This window comes from Aquila chrysaetos, chromosome 4 (genome assembly GCF_900496995.4).
Source record: "Aquila chrysaetos chrysaetos chromosome 4, bAquChr1.4, whole genome shotgun sequence".
NCBI lineage: Eukaryota > Metazoa > Chordata > Aves > Accipitriformes > Accipitridae > Aquila > Aquila chrysaetos.
In genome coordinates, this window is record NC_044007.1 from 43,697,829 (window position 1) to 43,712,603 (window position 14,775).

At 41.9% G+C, this 14,775-nt stretch overlaps 1 protein-coding gene across 2 annotated transcripts in view; it reads right to left on the reverse strand.

Moving 5' to 3' along the window:
- Positions 1-6,293, reverse strand: part of RGS20 (regulator of G protein signaling 20) — a 40,383-nt gene extending 34,090 nt beyond the window's left edge. The window contains exon 1 of one of the 2 annotated variants that reach the window (XM_030012931.1): positions 6,185-6,293. The gene's annotated coding sequence lies outside the window, so the exon portion shown is untranslated. The remainder of the gene's footprint in view (positions 1-6,184) is intronic. The other variant, XM_030012932.1, reaches the window with a different exon arrangement.
- Between the last annotated feature and the right edge of the window lie 8,482 nt (positions 6,294-14,775).

The window sequence follows — 14,775 nt, forward strand, 5'->3', positions numbered from 1 at the left end:
TTTTGGTCTGGGCCTCACTGAATACCTGTTAAAAAGGAAAATGGAAGTATTTCTTATTGAATCTCAGACCCTTGCATAGTAAGTGCCTTAAACACATTAAAGCATCACCACCCCCTCTCTACAAGGAATATTAAATCATTATACCACAAAGAATGATTTCAACACAAGGGAAGGAAGGGACCCCTGCTATCCTTCTCACAGGCACATTGCAGTAAGTAGTTAGGTTATTCTTCTGGTGCGTGTGGTTTCAAGTCACCTCCAGGGAAGGTTTTGAACCTGGACTTCCCATAATTTGGGCAACAGCAGTAAGTGCTGGGCTGTCAAATGAGAAAGCACTCCTCTGTCCTGTGTCAGGACAGGGAGGCCTAATTTCATGAGTGCGTCTGGGTCTGTGATCCACAAATGAAATGACAGGCCTACCTCTAATGTCATTTGGTGTTTCTGCTGGTGGCCACCTCTCCAGAATGGTGGCTTGCTGAATCCTACCCTTATGTACTCAATTATGCTCATACATATGCAGATACATGGGCTCTAGGGGACACCAGCACACTTAAATGCAGCACGCAGTGATGATGGTCATTGGGGTGACCACGGCCTGTTGTGGATCAGGCTGTTTTTAGCTATGAGAGTAATTATGTAATAGCTATTAATGTTTCTTTTTGATTCCAGTCCTGTACTTTTTACTTTCATCTTACTGGTTTGTTTTGCTTCCCTCACCCAATACAGAAAACTGTAGGAGCTTTACCTGACCAGCAGATTCGTACCCTGATGAACGTAAATCGTTTGAATATGAAATGTCTTTACCATAGTTATAAGTACTATAGTTAAGCTAACAGATCTCCCACTTCAGATGACCAGCTGAAAGGGAGGACTCTAACCCCCCAAATGACTAGTACAGTCTTTTTCACAGCATGGATGACCTGACCCTGAGAAGTGCTGAAGACCTGGGTATGGAGTAACCCTGAAATACTGCCTCCCCTGCCCCAGGAGTACTTTGTGACTTCTGAAAGCAGCAATGAATGAAACAAGTTTTTCCTTGGAGGAATTGTCTGGCAAACAAGAGAAACCACTTTCAGTTTCTGCCTGACCCCTCTTGCAGGGTTGGGGGCTGACAGGCCTTAACCCTCCTAGTAGGTCTGCTGACGAGACATGCACCAATATTTTGCTGGACACTGCAGGTCTCAAAAGGTTTGGTACAGTCTGTAAAAATATGCGGGAGTAGCCCTTTCTTAACTAGTAAAACCACTTCAGGGACAAGATAAACCCTTGTTTTAAAGGCTACATATCGAGAAAACAGGACAGAAGACCACAGAGAGATAATGTTCTCCAGCTTGTCCTAGAAATAATTGTGCTTACCTTTAAAACCAACTGCATATGCTTTTACCTCATTATCTTAATCTATAACTATTCAACAAAATACCCACTCTTTTCTCTACCTAAAAGTATACTGTATTATCAAAGAAGTTGTCAAAAAGACTAGATGCTCCTAATTTGGTGGTCCTAAATACCCTGTAATGCTCCTGTTTCTCTCCCAGAATTTTGTCTTCCTTTGAAACCTTGCTCCTGAATAAAACAGAGCATAAAACATGTCTCAAATTTTACATCTGCTGTGTAAGGATAACTATTTTGGCAAAGATGAAGAATGTTAGCTGCCCATTTCAAACGCAAGAATTAGATAACATGACTATTAAACTATGTTTCAGCCTATTTAACTAACACCTGTTCAAAAGAACAGAAGGAATGTGTTCTTGATATAAGTTACTGCTTGCTTTGTTCCTAACAGCCTATGAAACAATCACAAGCTTTAAGACATGCAAATGCTACCGTGACTAAGTATGAGAAACAGACTTCCCCAAATAAACACTCCTGACATGAAAATGTACTTGGGAGAGATTATACTGACTGAAAAGGGTAAGTATATTTACTAATATCAGGACTTTTCCTATTCTTACAAAGGATAAAGACAATATGAGACTTCAGAGGGACTGTTGACAGTAATAGTAATTAATGAGTGACAGCACTCATCACCTGAAGACACTAGAGTACTTGGCAAAGCAGTGCAATCATTCAACTTGCATGTTGCCCTTTGCAAATAACAGCTTTGATTTTTGACCTTTCTGGAGTTGTTTGTGAATGGATCCCTATTTTATCAAACAAATCATGATTCATAGCAGTTGCTGAAAAATTTAGATGAGCTATGCATGGTCACGAGCAACTTCCACGTTACATGCAGTTCATGGAATAATGTTTGACATCTCCAAACCCAAAGGATTTCTGCAGAGCTGAGATTAGCTAGATGAAGGAAAAAGGATGCCGTACTTCCCCTGGGCTGCTCCTCCAGAGAGCGTGCTTGTGGCCATTTCAGTTTCTGCCTGGTCTCCCACGCAGAACACAAACGGGTAGGACTTGGCAAGCAGAAAGGCAATGCTGGTATAAGCAGGGTATCTTTAGGCCTCAGCCTACAGACTGACATTTAAGGAGGCAATAATACTTGCCTTTCCTTGGCACACACCTTCTCACTTAACACTACACTTTTCTTCACCTCTCTGCTCCACGCCTTGGGAAAAAGAGGAAAGGACACCCTTACAGGTAAGGCAAATCTCAACAGGAGCTGGAAAGGATTCTTCTTGCCAGAGAGCAGCAAGAACAGGGCTTCTCCCTCAGGGAAGGTGAGCTGGAAACCAAGGGGATCCCACAGCCCATCCCGCAGCATTTGAGCAAGGCAAACAGGACAGACATAGAGATGGTCCAAGCAAGGTCCAGATCATAAGGCAGTATCACAGCAAGGGGGAAGTCAACCCCTCAGATCAGGTCCCACAACCAGCAGGCAAGCCCACGCTGACAAGGGACAGCCAAGATCAAGCCAGGAAGTCCACCCAGGGTGGGGGTTAAGGTCTCAACCAGGTGGCTCCATCACCAAATGGGGCATGGCTGTCACTCAGCTGGAGACCAGCACTCCCTCAGCACAGCTCAAGCAGGTGAGGAACAGGCCCTCAGGGCTGAGCTTAAATAGGTCTGCTGGGTCCACCGGTGAGCGTGGAGGTCCCAGGTGAGGCTGCTCAGGGCCATTAACACTTATTAGTGCCCTCCGAGCCCTGACACTGCTGTCCTACCTGCACGTGCCCAGTCACCTATTGTCTGTAAACCCAACCAAATCTGGAGCCTGTACGCTTAGAAATCATAATTATGTTATAGAAGTGAAACAGGTCCTACACAGATGTAACCTGGATATGAACTACAATGTGGTATCTCTGTGGAGAACTCTCTCATCCTCTTCTGAGGAAGTAATGGCAATGAGCTCTGTGTAGCAGGACTTTGGCCAAATTCTGTCATTAGAAAAAAACGTGATATGTTTGCAGCCTCTCACTATCTTCCTGTGCAGTGTAATGTTTCTGGGCTGTTTATTTTGTTAACTTGCAAAAAGCTCATTGGGAGCACACAAGAATGTGTCTGTGTTAGCTCTGGGTTAAGTCCTTGCATCTTTGTGTTGAGACTGGTAAAAAGCAGTTTATTCACTTCTGCTTTTTAACACTTTCATAAATCAAGATGCAAACATGTCAGAGGGAAAGGCTTTTTAAGCAATGCAAATAGAGATTAGAAATAAAAAACTCACTGAGTTAATTTAAATGTCATGGAGAGAATTTAAAAGGCCTTTAAACTCTACCTACCACTTCTCAAAAACATTTCTCTTGTAATTCAGTTTCTCTTTGAAAGCATGTTCAAGACTAAATAAACATAATTCAAGTCTTCTGTTAAAAGATGTGGGTTTGTTTTTGTTTTTTTTTTTAAATCCCATTTTATTTACTATTTCAACTTTTTTACTATTTGGCATGTTGAATTAGATGTGGCAACTTGCTCTCATAAGCAGCCACTGCTCACATTCAGAAGCATCAAATTCAAAACCTCACTTAAGGTGGCAGGGAACACAGGAATTAATGAGGGCTGGGGAATCAGTCTGATCAAAGACCCTGTCAGTCACACAAATTATGGGTCTAAGAATGTAGTTTGTCTATAGCAACCAGTGTCACATACAGAAACGTTTTACCAGAAAGAATCTGAACTTTCTGCAGGCTTCAATGCCACCAGAAAAAAAAAAAAAAAGAATGTGACCATGTCTATTCCGGGAGTATAAGTGACAAACTTCAAGCTGATTTCCTAAGTACTATAAAATAATGTAAACCCTCTGTGCCTTGGCTCCCTATCAGTAAAAAAGAGTATTTCTTTCCTATGTGAAGTAAAGCTTGCAATTTATTTTAGTTCCCCAGCCTTAGGGCTGTACATATTTCTAGATGGGTAAGTTTTCTAACTTCCTATCACTAACACAGTCCTTGTGGACTCATTAACTACTAGTAACATTGCTTACATTACATATGTGGAAGGATCATTTGCTGATATGCTTTATGAAGTTCTGGAGACATGTTCCCCCAGAGCATGTAGCCTCATACAAGAGCTTCCACATGACAGCAATTTCACCTCAGCCTGAGCTCATGAAGTGGTTACAGAGCATCTCCTGGGCTGTCCCTGCGGGCTGTCCTTGCTATGAGAGATGAGAGCTACACCAGCAGAGCTGCAGCTTTTAGAAACATAAGCACAGAACAAAGTCAATGGGACAGATAGCCAGTGGGAGAAGGGAAGCTGGCAGCGCTGGTGTTTAAAGAACTGCGGATGGTAAGTGGGCCTGAGCCTTGCAGTGTCATTTAGGTCCCTCTGTAGATAAATCCCTTTGCAGAGCAGAGAAATAATAAGTTGTCCTCTGTATGGTCCCTGACTCAGTCCTGTGCACCATGTTCTCAGAGACTTGGCAACAAACAACAATTTCAGGTGAGAGCCATAAAAGCGATCACCAAGTTGAAAGGAACTATTCACCTGGGATGAATAAAAGGATGGCTAAATGAGAAATGACTGGGGACATGAGCTGTAAAGAACTCAGTATACGGGTTTCAGAAGCTATGACTACCAAGAGTTAAATTCAGGAGTCATTGTGCCTGTGACAAAACCCCCTCTGCCTTCAAGAGGGCCAAGAAGTCCCCAGGCTCATGTGCTAAATGGACAGATAATGAGATAGAATGACATGAAATTCTGAAAGGAGTGTACATGGTTCATTATCAGAAACAGTTTCCTGATAGCGGCAAAGCAGGCTGAGTATTTCCTCTCAGCAAAAGCAAAGTCATTTAGGATTTCTGATGAGTGTATTCCTGTAATTCAAATGAAATGGCCTCCTGGAAACGGAAGTGCATTGGCGAAGGAGATGGGACGGAGAAGCCAATTCTTGCTTTAACGTGCATGGCTGTAGGGCAGATGTGGAATGGGGACTGGCTTCTTCCTCTGTCTTGCCTTTTACCAGCCCTGCCAACAACCTTGACTGGCTGCCTTAGTCCCTCTCCACTCTGGCGCTACATTAGTCTGAAAAAACCCCCAAACTTTGTGGTTCCAAGAGCGTGTGACTTTGCTGTCACGTTCTCTTCGCTACCATGCACCAGGGTGCACCACTTCTGCACCAAAGTTTTAATAAGATATGGTTTCTTGCACCTGTCTCTCTTGCTCTGTTGAGCTGCACAGGAGTGTGCTGCTCACCATAAATAACATTGGTTCACCCCTCAGGCAGCTTTCAGGCTTTTGACAAAATCTAGAGGATACATGACTGTTGTTTTTAATCAAGGAAAATGGTTCAGCTCTGCAGGTTCACTAAAGGGGATTTACTGTAACACCCTAATAGATTTTAGTATTATGCTGTGTTTGATTTCTTTGTGATACCTTCTTTTGTTAGCTACCAATAAAAATCATCTGAGGTAGTAGCATCAGTAAAAAATGCAGACCACCTCAGTGTCTAAATACCATGAAGCAACATGTTTTTCCTCACCCTTTTAACCACTAATTAGCTTCACAAGGTATGAATCATTTTTATGAGTTAGATGGATGTGCTTAATATGTTGTTTGAAAGCAGACACTTAACAGGAAGGCGGATTACCACCTCCTTTGTCACTGTGGTTGCAACACACTGAGGAACAGAGGGCAGGGGATGAGGCTCAGGAATAAAGGAAAACTACATGAATACCGATGTCTTGGTGACAAATAGTCTAGGGCTGTTATACATGACATTAACACTTTCTTTCTGCCTTCCTTCCAGATACACCATTTTCCCCCTCCCCCAAGGACATTTGGATAACCCTGGATTTTGTCTTACCTTGAAAATCCACTGTGTTGCTTTAATATCCTCTTCATCTTCATTTTGGAGGGTCTCCTTTGCTTGACAGTTGTCTGCATGGTAGCTGTGAGTCCTGAAGTAGAACAAAACTTGCCTCCACATCAAGAAATAAAAAGGCTGTTCCTGAATCCAATTTTACAGTGGCCTTTCTTGGAAAAGCACCACTTTTATTTAACGATGAAACAAAACCAAATCCCAGACATCGGGCTAAATGACAACAACATAGAGATGGCTCGTCCTTACACCGACGGGCAAATGTCAGGGCCTCTTGCAGCCTGCCAGTTCTTCCTGCAGCCTCCACAGTTCTGGAGACAAACAGGATTATCTGCCCTCAGATATCTGCAGTCCCTCATCCCCTCAGCATCGTGCCAGCTTAGAGATTAGATTTATGACTTCATAGGTTTTAGTAAGTTGAAAAGGAGGAAGACAGGTACATAGTGGTTGGATGCATGTCAGAGAAACAGACTGTAACAATCATGAAACATATTTTATCACCTCAGAGTGAATGTATTTCATCTGCAACTTGAAGAAAAAGCAACTCAGGACGTAGTTATACTCTGCAGGAAGCACCAAATGGAGATGTCTGTCTTAGGTCAGTGGCACCTGTCAATCACATTTTTTCTCACTGACTGAACAGATGGTCTACTGGTAATCCTTCCAGCTCCAATGAAAACACAATACAAGCAGCAGCCATGTCTGCAGATAGAGACAAACTAAACATAAAGACAAAGACTCCAGGTAGATTATTAATAGATTATTTCTCTTAGCTTCATAGAGGGGCTTCCAGGCTTTTGCCTTCTGTTTGTCAACATTCTCTCACTATTTATTTTTTGTGCTTTTTGAAATACAGATGGGGGAAACACAGAAAAATTAGGAGAAATATTAAATTATTGTGACATTTTCATTCAAATAATTATGTAAACATAGTTTATAGTTCTGGTCATTTGCAACGCTGTTGTAATGAGAGCTAAGCAAATAATAGTGTTCCTTGTGTGGGAAAGCATTTGGGAGCCTTTTAAAACATCTTATCCTGGAAGACAGCAGAAAGTCAAAGACATACACGTTAGTGTGCAGTGAAAAGAATCAATCTTTTAATTTATTCATCATTTCAAAATACTTTCAGTTTTAATAATTTTATATTTTAAGTTACTGTTTTTGTTAGTTAGCTGAAACTTCCAAATGAGAAGTTACTATAAATGGGGAGCCAAAACAGCTTCCATTTTTAAAGTGTCTGATGGGATAGTCTATCTATTTTGAAAGTTTACATCTTTTTCCAAGTTGAAAAATATCTCTAAACAAACATTTTTTTTCTGCCAAGAGTCAAAAGTTTTGACAATTCAGCATTGTAGATATAAGGTAGATATAATGCCATCTGCCCCCATAGCATCTCTTGTGAGAAGAAGTGCCTTGGTCACATCTCTGTCTTTTTTCAGAGAAATCCAGTAAGTGCTGAGGAGAAAAATGAAGAGAAGACTTTTTCCAGCATTTGGCTTGACAAGCTGAATTGCACCAGAAATCATTGTATAGTAAGAACACTGTTGCATAAGCTCTAGTAATAAGTCTGTCTTTGGCAGAGTTACTGCCGAGGTTTAGGTAACCACCTTCTTTTCTGCCCTTTAGCCAGGCTTACTGTCAGCAGCACTGGGTAGCTCAGCATTTACTTTTTCCTCTAAGAAGCTACTGCTCTGACCTCGCCTTTTCTTGTGAGAGAGGATGAAGTTAGAGGATCTATTGCCTTTTTTTTTTTTAATTTTAACCCAGAGGTGGGCTTTATTTTACCTGGTACTGCAGCAGTTTCCCAGAGAAGAGTGCTCCTTCTACACATTCAGGTGCAGACCCCTTTGTCCAGAGAAGAGCTGTTGGCACAAAGCAGCAGAGACTGACGGTGAGAGGAGGAGAGATGCTGTAGGCTGCAAAGAGGGGCTGGAGACTCTGAGGCCCTCCAGCTTTCAATACAGAAGTTAATGGTCATGAGACAGAGACACTAAAATAATGTACTCTACTATTTTGACTCCAGCTGCATTTATTTCTCAAGGCTATAAGTAGTTAGCTTTGCGCTGGCCTTTCTCTTCCTGTTTCTGCATAGTAATTCACTTCCAATTTTCTGACAATATATCATTATACCTTTCTACCAGGAAAAAAAAAAAAAAGATGATGTATTTATTACAATAAAATGTTTATTTTTCTTTCAAAAACACTGCTTCTATTGAGGATAAGGTATGTGTGGTTCTTTAACTGAGCATGCAAAACTTAATTTCAAAGAGGTGGTGGAGCAATCACAAGATTACCTGGTACGACATTTGCAAAATTGCGGTGTATTAGCTTTACCAGATCCTTTAGGCCAGGATCTGATTGATTTAAAAGAAAAATGATCCAAGTTCTATGACCTAGAAGTCAGATAAGTCTATATTGGTTGCAGGAAGCAGGATTTACTAGTTTAAAAAAATACTCACAGAATAACGTTCTCCCATCATGACACAGACACTAAAATAAAATAAGAGGAGAAAACAAAGACAGAGGAAGCAGTAAAAATCTTGTTCACCGTGGGCCAATCTTGCTATAATTAATCAGCAAAAATGTCCAGTGAAGCACACCATATCTCCTCACATTGAAAAGCCACTTCTGTTTCTGTGAGAGGAAGCCTCTTCTGTGACAACTCTCCACCCCTAGACGGGAGAGAATAGAATCTTGAGTCCCCCATTCCCCTGTCCCACAGGTCCTCTCTGATGCCTGTAAGGCAAACATGAAATCTGGGAGAGATGGATTAAATGGGAAACCCATGAGATGAAAATAAGGAGAAAACAGAATGGTAAAATAAGTCAAGCCCATTCAAAAGTTATAAATGTCACAGCATTTTCTCTCCAGGATAAGAAGTTAGTTGTGTATCATCAGTGGGTCATCAGAAATCACTGGGATTTGCTCCAGTATGTGAGTAATTTTTACACTTCCTTGCAATATCAAATCATGCTAGATTTTTTTCAGATAATTTGGGCACCTAAAGACATATCTAGATGTCCAATGAGATTTTTCAAAAGCCATTGTGCTCATTTGTTCCATACCACTAAAAAGCCCAAAGGAGCACCTCAGATGTGGAGCTTTTTAGCAAAAATGCATCAAAAGGACTAAGAAAGTCAGTGACTGTCTTTTTCTTATCTGTAGTTGAAAAATATATTTAAAACTATAAATAAATAAAAAACCACATAAAATAAAAAAAATCAAGGTATTTAAATAATTAGCTCTATTTATTTTATTCTGAAATTTAGAGATAACATACAATTTCCACCAGTGGAAAAGAACAGCAGATCATATCTTCTGGGAGACAACTAGCAGTCTTCCTCTACAGGCCTTAAAGCATAGTGTATGAGATAAGGTGCTGGAAGACGCAAAGATGATATATTCTGATATATTTCTTCTCACCTTGCATTAGAGACAGATTATTGTAGGTTCATTTCTTTTTTGCACTATTGTCTTCTTCCATACTGTGGAGCATTGGTTTGGGGAAAGGAGTGTTTTAGATTTACAACATGTTCTTTTGTGTTCCCCATTCGTGTGACTTTGAGCTAGTTTTTTTGTACTTCTCTGCCTCGGTTTATCCAGAAAACAAAGACCTTCCTACTTCAAATTAGTGTTGTATGGACTTAGCCACTGATGCTCAAAAAGGCTTCAAGTTTCATACATTACAAAACAAGATAGATTCCCTCTAATGTTTCCCTCTTGCAACCCACAAGCAGACCTGAATCGTAGTTATTTCTTCTTCTCTGCTGTTGCCTCTCTCCTGCTATAGAATCCCTTTTGCCAAAAAATAAGGTTTAATTTAGGGTCTGTTGACCAAGTGCACCTGGCACTTAGTTCTGTGATAGAAGAAACATGTCCTACTCTTATAGTGCACCCATGGGGGCTTCATGCTGACAGAAGCCATGCTAAGAAGCCCATGCCTACAGCTTGCATCCATCCCTTGTCACGCAATGTACGTGCTGCTCCTTTCCACGTTGCCCTGGGAGGATGGGTTTTAAGCCCTGAAAAAGTAAAAGCTTGAGCACTCAGAAGGTCTGATCTGAATCCTTGAATGAATAACCTTAGCGTAAAACAAAGTACTTGTTTTAGGAATGGTAGCTCTTAAAGGTGAGGCTAGTCTCTGTGCTTTTCTACTGTACAGGTACCACTTTGAAAATGTCCCCCCTTACAAATTTTGCCATTTTTGATTTTTGATATGTCAATAATATTTTGTGAATTAGAGAAGTGTGTTCACTTTTCCTGACCTTCTAAGTGTGTTTTGCTTGGATGAACTTTCCAAACCATTTCTTCTATACATGTCAAAAACTTGTACAGATATGCAGGAGACAGCCAGGTGATGTACAGAATGCTGAAAGGTTAAATGGCAGGTGTGCAAAGCACTTCTGTAATTTGCAGAATATATGAGAGACAATGATACATTGTTCTTATTACAAGAAGTAAAGGAGAACAGAAAAATACTCTTATGATCCAGCTGTCTGTAGTCTTACTGTGAGGATGACTCATCTGCATTCATTTTTCTAGTGTTAAACTATTGAACATTTTTATTCTTTGTGATCAGGCAATTGATGACTTTTATTCCTGCATGCTGATATGCTTTTCATTTTTCTCTCTCTGTTTCACAGTCATCTAAATATCGCAACTTCAAGTGAAGCCGTGCTGCCAGGAGTTAATGGACAAGCACTGATGTGACCAAAGTTAGCTAAATGAGAATTGTTTTGCAGCACCTGAATGCTAAAGGATAGATGCTTACCAAAAAAATAGGAGCATAGCACTTTTCCAATCATAACCTTTAGCAAGATGGAGTTCAGAGAATCAACCAGCATGAATAAGGCACCATGAGGTGCTCTCTGAAGCTGATGACACAGGATGGGTTTGTCCTGGTTGCTGAGGATCGCCTCTTGCTGCCATAGTGATGACAGGCACACGAGACAGGTTCCTGCAATGATTATATAGTGTTTTACTTTCTCAAAGCCTACCCTTGCAATGCAATGAAGTTCCTCAACACAGAGTGTGCCTCACGGGACTCACACCGAGTGAGAATTTTCAGATGTGCCCAAGTGTTTGACAGATGGGGGATAAGAGCACATGTAAATAGCATACCCACCATCCTCTGGCAAGGGGGTTCACAGTTTAACTGTGCGCTTGTCAAAGGAGTAGCACTATCATCGGCAAAGTTTTCACTACACTATTTACCTCCTTTCTCAAACATTTCTGAGTGTGCCGAACAGCACAGACTCCAGCCAGATGCATTTTGCACTCTGTTGAAGACCCTTCTGCACTGTGAAAGCTGATCATTTCTTCCTACCCTCTGTTGTATACATATCCTTCAAGAGTTATGAATCAATGCACAGACCTTTCCTTTTAACCCAAGAGAGTTGGGTTTTTTTTAAGAGCACCTGCAGATGCATCGCACTGAATGCCTCTTGGAAATAAATCCAAGTGGATGGAGTCCACCTGTATCAACCTTGTCCACACACACGAAGAACTCCTGCAGACATGTGAGACATGACTGTCCCTTACAGATCTGTAGTGACTTTTTGTTAATGTTATGCATTTATTCCCCTACATGGCATAGAATAATATGTAAATTAAGTGTATTATTATACAGGCATATTCAAGATCAATATATTGTTTGCATTCTCTAAATTGGTACATTGTATTCACTCATTTGATTCCTCTGCTAGAGACCCTATTAACTCGCCTGTCATAGATGTCATGGTTACTGTTTGGCAGTTCCTTAAATGCCCCCCGGAACTCCTGTTAAAAAAATAATGTAATTTCTATTACAATTATTTCTCCTCAATTTGCCTTTCTCTTTTCTGCTACTTCAGCAAATGCATACTTTCAGCCATTACGCCTCACTCCAAGGTTACAGAAAAGTTACAGGAAAATATTTTTTACTGTAGCCTCTCAACTGCCCGTGAAATGAATAGTAAAGCCAGAGTCTGCCATTTATGATGAAGTCAACATGCTAAATCACACCTTTTCAAAGTTCTTTTCTACAGAAAAATGACCATGTTGCCATAGTATCAAAATTTCAACTGCAAATAGCAATCTGTCTTCCTTTAGCCAGACTGAATGGATGGTGCTAGACTCTTGCAGGTGGTGCAATTAGGCAAAAAAATAGTCTGCCATGAAAAAAAAAAAGGACCACTGAGGACCTAATGTGTGCTCCAGGTTAAGAGATCACATTGGGCACCAAACTGAAATCATGAATTTACTTTTCTCTGCTTACTATAAAGTACTGAAACAATACTGGAAGCAGGGACTGGAAGTGAGAGAACCACGATGCTGTGCATTCTTGTACTCGGGTTCAAGCCAAGCCAGAGTACTTGGCTACTGGTTCTCAGGTTAAGCCAGAAGTGTGCTAAAGGGGTTGGAGAAACACGCTGTGCAAGGTAGACTACAGTCCAGTGTTTTGGATGATTTCCTTGAAATAGGTGATCCCCAGCAGAAGAAATGGCTTTGCACACCTAAGCAAGTATTCAGGACATAACCCTGCCAGACACATGATGGGGAGCAACACTACTTGTGTCTTAAAATTGGCAGCTGGAACCGCATGTTCAGAGGTGCTGATCCAGTTTCCATGGGTGTACTTAAACTCTGAGAAAAACTATTGGACTGAGCTTGGAAGGGTGAAGGTGGAAGAATACCATACCTGGCTTATGTAAGAGATGGCACTAAGTCGCCAGTGTTTTCAGTGCTGGGACAGTTTGGGGTTTGGGCAGAAATATCATTGTGGACGACTGAGGAAGTTTCACGCAAGGAAAGCCTGATGTGCCTCCAGCTCAGACAAGGGCTGAATGGTAGCTTGTAGGATCACTGTACAGGCCTTTGATGCCTTCATTCTGCAAATCCCATTTAAAAAGCTTCAACCCTTGTTCAGACTATATCTTGTGAGCCCTTTGTGCTTTGGTTTGTTTATAAAATGGGTAGGGTCATACGTATCGTCATTGGTAATGTGGTTTGAAATGACTGTGGAAAAGGTGAATATGTTTATTCCAGCTGCCTGATGCTGGACTCAAAACAAGAGCAGTGAGACATGCCGGAAAAAGGCAGAGCAGAAGCCGGAAATGCAGAATGCCACGGGACAGAAGTTACAAACACTCATAAAAGAGGAACCGGTTAAAATAGGGCCAAATTCTGTCTCTCAGCCCTGAAAGAATACAAACCAGATTCAAATAAACTTTCAAAGTAACAGATTTTTATTCAAGACTGTGTGGAGATTTCTATGCTACAGATCAGGAGTTGTGCAAGTGTTTCTTATCACTGTATGTAAGCGACCTGCAAGAACACAAACATGTTTGATTAAAGCTCAAAGCCCCATGTGCTGGGTAATCCACAGAATCATGCTAATAGATGTGTTTGTCACAGACTAGATGACACAGAGCATGCACATGGCTTAGAGAGCTTTCTTCCGCTGAAGCATAAAGAAATGCAAATGCTGTTACTTGGACTGTGCCTGGGATTTAACCTCAGTGGTCATGTTATCAAGAAATCAACAGTTTTATTGTGGTATGAAGAAAGATCCATTTTAAAGGAAAAATTCTTTTGGAGGAATTATAATTAATCAGTGGCACAGTAATGAAAACCCTCCCTGAGTTAAAAAAACAGTAATAGAGGTACTGGCCAGGTGTAATTTAGAGAACAGTGTATCCTATAAATGGAAAATACAGAGACTCTAGCAAAGTGAAAAGTTAAGTGTAGACATCTCTGGGCCAGCTCCACATTGGCTGTCTTGATCTGCTCACACACGAAACTCTCTGACCTGTTTCTCTTTGCCTTTCCTACTTGCATGTTAGCAGAATTACCCTTCAGAATCATTTCTGACTAGGAGTGGTACGTCTATGCACTTCATCACAGTATGACTGGAAAACTTCACTCAGCAACTGAAGACAGAAGTGTTTTCTCGGAAACATGGAAGTTTAAGCTTGTGGTTTCTGAAACACTTGGGCTTTTGGTCTGAAAAGTTTCCTGCTCCTTTCGCTTATAAAGACAAAGCCCAACGTACACAGGCCATTTTTTAAAAAAGGAAGAAGCTGTGCAGGGTGTATCTCCCACTGAGATACGACTTGGGAAGGAAGAAACCGTGTGCCCCTGGTGCAACTCACGAGGCGAAGGAGAGGCGAGACGCGGCGGGCTGCGAGGCCCGGCCCGACGCAACATGGCGCGGGCAGTCAGACCCCTCTACCAGAAGCGGGGGGCCCCGCAACACCTGCCCGCTCTCCAGCCGTAGGGACGAGCAAACTTGCCCCACTGCAGCAGGAGAGGTGGAAGGCAAGAAAACGCTGGGTACTGGGAAAAAAACGCAGAACCCAAGGAGGCGTTTCAGCGCCAGGGTCGTGGCCCGCCATCTCCCCGGCCCTCTCCCCTCCCGGGGCTCCCTGCCCAGCCTGGCCCTCCCCGGGGGGCCGGGAGGAGCTCGCCCCGAGGGGCAGCACCGGGGGGAGCCTCTCAGCCCTTCCCAGCCAGCCTCGTGTTCTCTCCGTGGAAGCGCCGAGCCCTTTCCTGTCAGCAAATAGCACGCGGTACCCTGCCGCCATCCGTCTTCTCGG